At 32.1% G+C, this 8,991-nt stretch overlaps 1 pseudogene; it reads left to right on the top strand.

The window, feature by feature from the left end:
* The first annotated feature begins 7,247 nt into the window (after positions 1-7,247).
* On the top strand, positions 7,248-8,971 carry LOC129291967 (tubulin alpha-2 chain-like; annotated as a pseudogene).
* Positions 8,972-8,991: the final 20 nt, after the last annotated feature.

The following is an 8,991-nucleotide window of genomic DNA, read 5'->3' as shown; positions in this document are numbered from 1 at the left end:
AGCAACCATGACGTGAGATAAAGTATCAGCAACCAAAATAATCCACAACTATTTGTTAATAAGTAAAGTCATAAACAAGCAAATAAAACATTATTATAACCACCTGCCATTATACAAACATAATTATATAATCAATATTACATGCATGATTATATTATCCATCCAAACCTCCATATCTGCTTCTGACTAAATCCGTAGACTGCCAACTAGACCAATTCTATATAAAATGATTTGAGCTCACCTTTCATAGGAAACTATTTGGCTAAAGATGTTTTATCCCACTTCCAAACTATAGATTCCTCTTATCACACAAAATTAGGGTGTTGTATACTCCAACACACGGTTCTAGGTACTAAGGAGCTCATAATCATGTCGTGAACATCTGGATATCTTATGGTACTAGCTCGATTATATGGTTTTAAAATACTACTCTACCTAGGATGAACTCACACTCGCAATATCATAATCATGGCTTTTACACACATTCAAATTCACTATCATACTTTCATATATAACATAGTTCATACTTACCATAATTATATTTCTTATCATTTAGTTAGGAATACAATCATAAGAAATATAATATTTTTCTCTACAATCATTTTCTTTTCTCTTTAGAATTCTAACTTATGTTACTAACATATATAATAACATTCTTTATTCTCGTAAATAGTTAAACAAATTAATAAATAACATGAATTATTTGGTTACTTCAACTCTTTTGACATAAAAAGGGTCACCTGTGGCCAACGCAAGCTCTTACCACTTCCTTACCTTCAAGAAAGTTTCAATTGCCAAAATCTATAATATAAAGTACTATATGTTAGTTTATTAACTCACTATAAGTACTCATTACACTACTACAGAATTCTGGATATAAGATGCTAAGAAAAATGACAGTTAAAAAAATACGTCAAATAATGGTAAGGTGGGTGATGGTTAGACAATAAATGACAGGTGTTTTAAATCACCGTCATTTATATGTTTTACAATATATGACTGGTATTTATAAAACCGTCATATAACACATTAAAATTTAAATTTTTAAAAAATAAAATTAATAATAGAATATATGACGGTTAAATACCTTAACGGTCATATATTTGAACACCAAAATATGTCAGTTAAGATCTTAACCGTCATATTTTCTAACTTTTAAAAATATAAAATCAAATTTTGTATCAAACGTGATTGCTCGGTTTTTTTTTCTTCTTTCCTCAGAAACCCCAAAAACCCATTATCATCTTCCATCTTCATCGTTATCGAAGAGCCCCACCTCGCCTCCTAACGTTATCACTGCCACCGTTGCCATTGTGTATAGATTTGCCACAGCATCTCCATTTAGGAGGACCAAAGATCTCCATCAAGCTTCTCACGACCATTATGGGTTCGACAAATCTAATTAAGTGCTTTACCCCTGAGCTTCTTCAAGGGTTTTTTTTTTTCTGTTTTCCTTCTAGATCTAGCTACACTAATTTCCCCCCTCTCATTTTTGTGATCTTACTGTGAGTTTTAGATCAATTGCTACAGCTGATTTATTTTGAGTTCTATTAGGTGACTAATGTTTATGTGCAGAACAAGGTCAGGGCCATTTTGACATGAGGGGAAGACTTATTGATCTATACAAGTGAGTGACATCCAAGGATCACATAATTTTGTATAACAAATAAGAAAACCCAGGTACCTTTCAGATGATACTACGTTTCTAAAGCATGTGTGGATCGTTCATGTTTTTTTAGAGGTTAATAAAATTAGTTGTATCTACTTTGGGAAAAAATTTAAATTGGGAAATTTTGATTTGCTTTAATTGCATCTCGCGGTTTTAAACCCTTGCTCTTTGCATAAACCTTACCACCCTTAATTTTATATTATTGAGATTATTTATCAATAATAAACATGGTTAGAAAACCAAAATTGAATATATATATATATATATATATATATAGCAGTTTAAATGAAATTTTGGGGTTAGATTAGAAAATCGATAAATAAAAAGGTTGCTTCAAAATAGATTACAACAAGTAATTCAATGAAACATCATTAAATCTTTTGATATAGTTTCCTAAAAATTCATGTAACAGATATATATTAGTTTTGTACATACATATGCTGATAAGAATTAATTTCAAAGTATGCTCAAGTTTGATGTACACGCTGACAATTCATCATGTTTATGAGCTTGTCATTTTTAATTTTAAGTAGATATAAACAACATGCACCCATACACATAAGATTAGTCATACCTTCTATGTTTAAGGAAGTCTGTATATAGTGAAAATTATGAAAATCTGCATTTTTTGTTTTTTGCTATCTTGTTCATGAATACCAATTAGAATCTTGTTCTCATGATACTGTTACTAATGGAAGAATTTCACTCTTCATGGCTTCAATATGTTTATTAAATGGAAAACTTTCTTGAAAGTGCTCGTTTTTGCTGATTCTAACGCAGACTAGTCAATGAAACCTTAGAGGGCAATTCTATAGACCTTGGATTTAGAGGGAATACCATGGCTGAAGGTACCCTGCAAAAGTGTTGAAGATGCATGCAAGGAAAGAAGTGTGAGGTCATCATCTACTTGAGTGTGTTTGCATATTAATTCAAAGATGCTTCTAATTTGTTATCTATCTGCTGACACGCATATTTTTATGTTAACTTGTATTACTAATTCTCTCTTTGGTGAGAGAATTGTGGTCTCCTTGTATATCATCATACTATCTATCCGTTATGACAATATTAGAGCTTAATTGGTGTTGTTGCTGTGAATGCAGTTATTGTACATGGTTGTTGATGAAAATATTTATTGTTTAATTTATTCTATACAAGTAACATAGAACTTGTTAATTATAAGTTTCCTTTTTAACTTGTGTTTACATCAATTATGATATACATGCAATTCATATATAATAGTATATATATGTCTACTGTTGTAAGGGTCACATAGAAGCAACCCCTATTAAAAAAGCTACCCAAAAGCAAATATGACGGTTGTTAGATATAAACTTCATATTTGATCCCCCAATATATGACGGTTATTGATAATACCCATCATATATTGGGGTCTCATATATGACGGTTATTATCAACAACTGTCATTTATTGTCATGTTAAGCTCAAAAAGGCAAAAACAGGGGTATGTTTATATGACGGGACTAATAATTATGACACATTGTGTACTATATATGACAGTTAAATAACCATCATTTAAAGGGGATGGGAATAAATGACACGCTTATATATGATGGTTCATACCCGTCATATATAAGTAAAAATAACCGTCATTTATTCTCCTTTTTGTTATAGTGTTAGTTAAATTTTACTAAATTTAGCTACCCAAAAATTCATAGCTTCAGCAGTTGAGCTATTGAAAATTATAACCAACTCACCCTATCTCCTTAAACTTCCTCTTAACTAAATCATTCCTTTAATTAACTTGTACCACTTCAAAACCTAAAAATTTAGTTGGGCTTTAATCAAATTCCAACCTCCAACTACTACACTTCATAAAAGCACTTGCCCCAAATCTAAGAAACCTAAATTAGACTATTAGAATCACACGTAAGCCTTTAAGCATGGATCCTTACATTCTCCAACTCATATAAACTCTTCACACTCCCAAATTTCATGAAAGATGAGATGGAGAGGTAGAAGAAAGGAGTAAGAAGATTACTAAAGAGTTTGAAAGTCTAAATTAGCTTCCAAGTTTATCTAAATTGAATCCCTAGCAAAGCATATTGTTTTCTCCTTTGAGCTCCCTAAACCCCAACCTTCCTTCTGGTTTCTCAAATTGATCCATGAGTTCTTAATATTGAAGCTATGCCACATGCCGTGACGTGTTTGCACAAGCGCGATATGTGGCATAATGAGCAACTTACACTATTACCTTATGCCATTTAAACCTAATTTGATCAAACTTCCATCCTAGATTGATCTTGAAGCTACTCATGAACCAGAATGTTAATTAACAACCCAAAAATATGATTAACTTAATTAATTCATTAATTTATTCTTAATCAGCAATTGGTTTTCAAATTAGAAACTTGAGATGTTATAATTAACAATATGGATAAGTTTTAAAGATGTTAATATTTATACACCAAAATGAAATAAAATATTTTGAAAGCATGTTATGTTATATTTATACACCATGTGTTTTTCAGGTTAAATCATTGTGTTTTGTTCAGTAAAAGCTAACTAGCTTTCAATGTACTTTAGCTCAAAGGTTTAAAAGTAGAGAGAGTGATGTTTCAAAATAGGAGAGCATGCAAGTTTGATTAAAGATATAAAGAAATTTAAATGATAAATTTCCATTCAAAAATTAGTGTGAAAAGTGCTCCATTTAAAAAAGAAAAATCTCACTTCTTCTTTCTTTGTAATTTTTGTTATTTTCCTCTTTTGTGCAAGAGTTTTGGCTGACTCTTATTTTCACTATTATGAAATTGAATGGTTTGCTTTATTACAAAATACCTTGTCTTTTAAAATGATTTATTTGTGATAATTGGTGATTAAATTTATATGTCAATTTAAAATAAAAGATACTGTGCTATAGCTATTTGGAAAAGAAATAAAGAGTGAGATTTTGGTTTTTACAGGAAAGAGCTTTGCATGGAATTTGGTTTATAGTGAAGTGATAACACCCAAACCAAGTTCTCTTACTCAATCTTCTCAACTTTTGTTCAGATTTAAAACACACTTGGATAGAGTTTTCTTAATCGTTATATACTAATTTTGAAATGTAAGTATGCACTTTAGTATCTCCCTAATTAAAAATAAATGTTTTATTCTAATTTTTAATGTGGAATGTTCATTCAAAGTTACCATTAGCTTCTGCACACAATAATATATTTTCCCTATGCTAAGTTCCAACTTTTACTTAAAGTATTAATGCAGGCTTTCTCTCCTCTCAACCATTGCCATTTTTGTGATATGTCATTTAAGCTTTTGACAGTGACTTTTTAAATTTTCTATAAAACTATTACTACTATCTTAATTTGCTTGCTATCTTTTGCTTCATGTAAGAAATATGATTTCTTATACATTTATTTTATTGGTTTATGTGATAATACCAATTTTGTGAAATATAGTTTTAGTTTGCTTTTTTTGAAGATATACATAGGTGAAATTAACTAGATGTGATAGATATGATGTAGCTTTATATGTCTCAATTAACTGTCAAATAAAAGATTACTTTTCTTCATTACTAACCACTAATGAATTTTTACTTGCAAAGTAGATACATAGGGCAAATGTGACATGGCAATACCTTAATTAATGAGACTCAAACAACAGCCATCATTCCAAAAGCATGGCCAACATCAAATGTAGGAGTACCCCATTGAACAAGGTATGAAATTTTTATCCTACCCACAACAAACACAAGTGATTCTAATAGTTGTGAGGTGTATTCGATCTTTTAGACAATATAAACTTGCCTATTTGTTTATGTTCAGTAACTTCCATAAAATTTTTTAGAGTGAAGTCCCACCCTTTCTAAGAGTATATGCAGATGAAATTTATCATTGTGTACATCCATTTTGATCACTCTTAAGAAAGTAAAAAATTGTCATCTCATTGTGAAGTCCCAATTTGATCGCTCACAAATTCATCCATTTTAATCTATTGGTGATATTGTAAGATTCATTGGGAGCAGGCGCTGACTGTACATATGAAAAACAAATATAGGGTTTGTATTTTTTTTCCTTGGTAAGCCAATATTTATTGACATAGACCAAATAGAGATGATTAGTTTTCTTGCTGAAAATCAATGACATGGCAGCCACTTTGTATATACTAGACCCCATTGAAGTTAGATCTGATGAGGTATACATTATCAAGGACAAATAAAGAAACACATTTTTGGGGGGCCAAAATAAAAGCCTAAATGGAAGTTGGGGGCCCAAAATTAATTCTTACATTTTTTTACCAATAAAAGATAGCATTTTTTTTGCTCCCCATGGATCTGCCCCTTCCTGTGATAGGAATCATATAATAGATCATTATACAAGAGGTATTTATTTATTTTTTGTTGAATTAACATAAATCTCAATGGGTAAGTGCTAAATTTATAGTTTTAGAATTTAGTATTCTAACTCTACAGCCTAAGCAAACAGACATCATTCAACTGAGCCATTTTTTTGTTTTTTTCTTTGGGAGGGGTTACTCTCAAGTAGCCTAAGCATATTTGCTTCACAAGTCTTAATTGCATCTACCAATAAATTTTTAATGTTAGTGTTTAAACCTGAGATAACCCTTATACGTTCACTCTAATGGCATATTGTGTTAACATTCATTCGTATATTTTTTACCCCTCCCTCCTCATTTGATTAGTATTTTGATATTTTGATTTCCTTTTTTTTCCCCTCCCGCTCTAGTTTTTTATGAACCTTAGGTGGTTTTCAAATTCCAAAACGCGTCTCTTAACTTCCCCACACTTATTCGTCACGTTCTCTGCGCTCCTGCCATTTTATTCATTTTTAGTATCCCTCCTAAGCAAAATTTATTCCCTTCATCTGCTTCTCGTGTTACTATGTCCCGAGCCATCTGGACTTGTCCTTTCCACTGGTTGAATCACGCCGTTTCAAGGTTATTTGAAATTTGAAATTTATATCCTCTCGTAATCCTATCACTCTATATTGATTATATTGTATCTTCGAGTGCTTTGTTCGGGTTAACTTCTTTTCGCTCTAGGGATTGTTTCTTCGGGGCTTTTATCGTATAATGTTTCTCCCGTATCTGTCCCGATGCCTGCTCTCAAGACTTCTCCTGTCGTTTCTCTCATTGAATCAATGAGAATGGAAAAGCTTCTAATTAATACTACTCCATTTTTATTTATAAAAGAAACTCTCATTTTTACTTATTTTTTTTATATAAGTGAAATCACATATTTCAATAAGCATTTATTATACATTTTTTAAATTATCCCTCATAATTTATATTAGCAAGAAATAATTAATACATATTTATATTGATTAACATAGGACATTTTGATTTAATTTTTTTATTTTCAGAATAATTATTATGATTAATTAATTTTTTTAAATCGTGTGATATAATTTTTTTCTTTTATGTATAAAAACGGAGTGGTATGTTTTTTACTGCACTTATTGACTTTTCTATTTCCTATTTCCCATCCCTTATTATAACCAAAGTCTCGTATACCACATGTTTATTTGTTCTAACTTTTTCCCTTTCATTTATAATTTTTGTTCGATGTCGCTGGGCTTATGTGGATGTTGGTAACCTACAGAAATTGACTGTCGGTGACTTCTGGGTGGGGGACTTTTTAAAATATATGTATTTTTGTTTATTCTATTTTTTTGCTGTCGATAAGGTCCTCACTCCTCAAGAATTACTTCAACTGTACCAAATTAAAGTTGTTTTCGACGTTGATGGTGATCTCGTGGAGTACTTCAAAGGAACTTTGAGGCGTCATCATCGTCTCATGCTTGATCTTAACGAGCCATCAGCTGCATCCCCGGGCTTACTTAAAAATTAATTTCTGTTTTATTTTTTATGTTTAAAATGGGATTTATGTCTTTTTATCTAGGGCAAATTTAAAGTATTATGTTCATGGATGTTATGCTATTGTGTTCCTGGATTTTTGGCTGATCCAGGATTTTTTAAATATAATGCTTCGCAGACATATCTCTCAAGTAGCTTCGGCTCATGTTGATTACTTCACTCCTTCATTTTTTTACACTCGGTCTGTAGGTTATCTGTCTATTTTATGCCTGTACTGTATTCTTATTTTCCATTTCCTCATTTGATTCTGATTTTAAAGAGAGGTAGGCGTGGATCTTTTCCAAAAAAGTTGGATACTTTCATTGGAAGAGAGATGATTTTATGTGCGAGCATCAATTTTATGTTGATTGGAATATCCGTCACAAGTTTGGTGGACTGAGTGTTTCCCAATGCCCTGAAGACACTGAAATTCTCCATAATTTGGTTTATATACCTGTCCCTGCTTTTGAGATTATGGCATTACAAATATCCTGGAAGCCCCTGACAAATTATACTTAAGATTTTGTTATCAGATATATCACAGATCTCTATGTACGATGACAGAATTTCTGATTCATGAAATTATATTTGCCGCTATGTGGTTAATATGTGTTTTGATTTGATTTTAGATTTCCTTGCTTGGTTTTATTTATTGATTTTAAATTGTTGGCACATTATCTTCGCATTTTATTGTACTACTTTCCGAGTGAATGCAATTGATTAATGTGATGCCTTAATCACTTGGTTTTCGGCATCGTGTTCCCTGATATTCTAATCTTTTTTTTTTTATCTGTATTTCAGGCTGATGGCCAGATGCCGAGTGATAAGACCATGGGTGGAGGCGGTGTCGCATTCAACACCTTCGCCAGTGAAACTGGAGCTGGAAAGCATGTACCTCATGCAGTTTCTGTTGATCTTGAGCCAACAGTCATTGATGAAGTTAGGACTGGGACATATCGCCAACTTTGCCCGTTTCTTTCATTTTAGGAGTTTTCCTCTTTAGCAATTGTCACTCCGGGGAATGTCAGATTCTTACATTGGTTTTGTTTTAGTTGGAAAGAGATAGTTGATTTTTGCTTAGATCGCATCAGAAAGCTTGAAGACAACTGCACTAATCTCCAAGGTTTCCTGGTTTTCAACGCTGTGGGTGGAGGCACTGGTTCTGGTCTAGGTGCCCTTCTGCTGGAGCGTCTCTTGGTGGCTATGGCATGAAGTCCAACTTGGTTTCAAAGTCTATCCTTCTCCACAAGTTTTAATCTCTGTTGTTGAGCCTTGTCTTTTCCCTTTGGCTTTCATCATATTGCTGCTTACTCCATTGAAGATTTCTTTGGTGCTGATAGTTTGAGTTAATTTTATTGTTTCTCATTTGTGCTTTCCCTTGTATAAAAAGGGGGGTACCCGTATATGATGATGGTGATCTCTGATCTTTATCAGGTGCATGTTTGCAGCCTTTTACTATTCAAGCATTTGACATACGACCTCCTTATAGTCAC

The sequence above is a fragment of the Prosopis cineraria genome, unplaced genomic scaffold (assembly GCF_029017545.1).
Source record: "Prosopis cineraria cultivar Desert tree isolate PC_DT_omini unplaced genomic scaffold, ASM2901754v1 PC1, whole genome shotgun sequence".
NCBI lineage: Eukaryota > Viridiplantae > Streptophyta > Magnoliopsida > Fabales > Fabaceae > Prosopis > Prosopis cineraria.
Note: the sequence above shows the minus strand (reverse complement) of the source record. Positions and strands in the feature narration are given on the sequence as shown.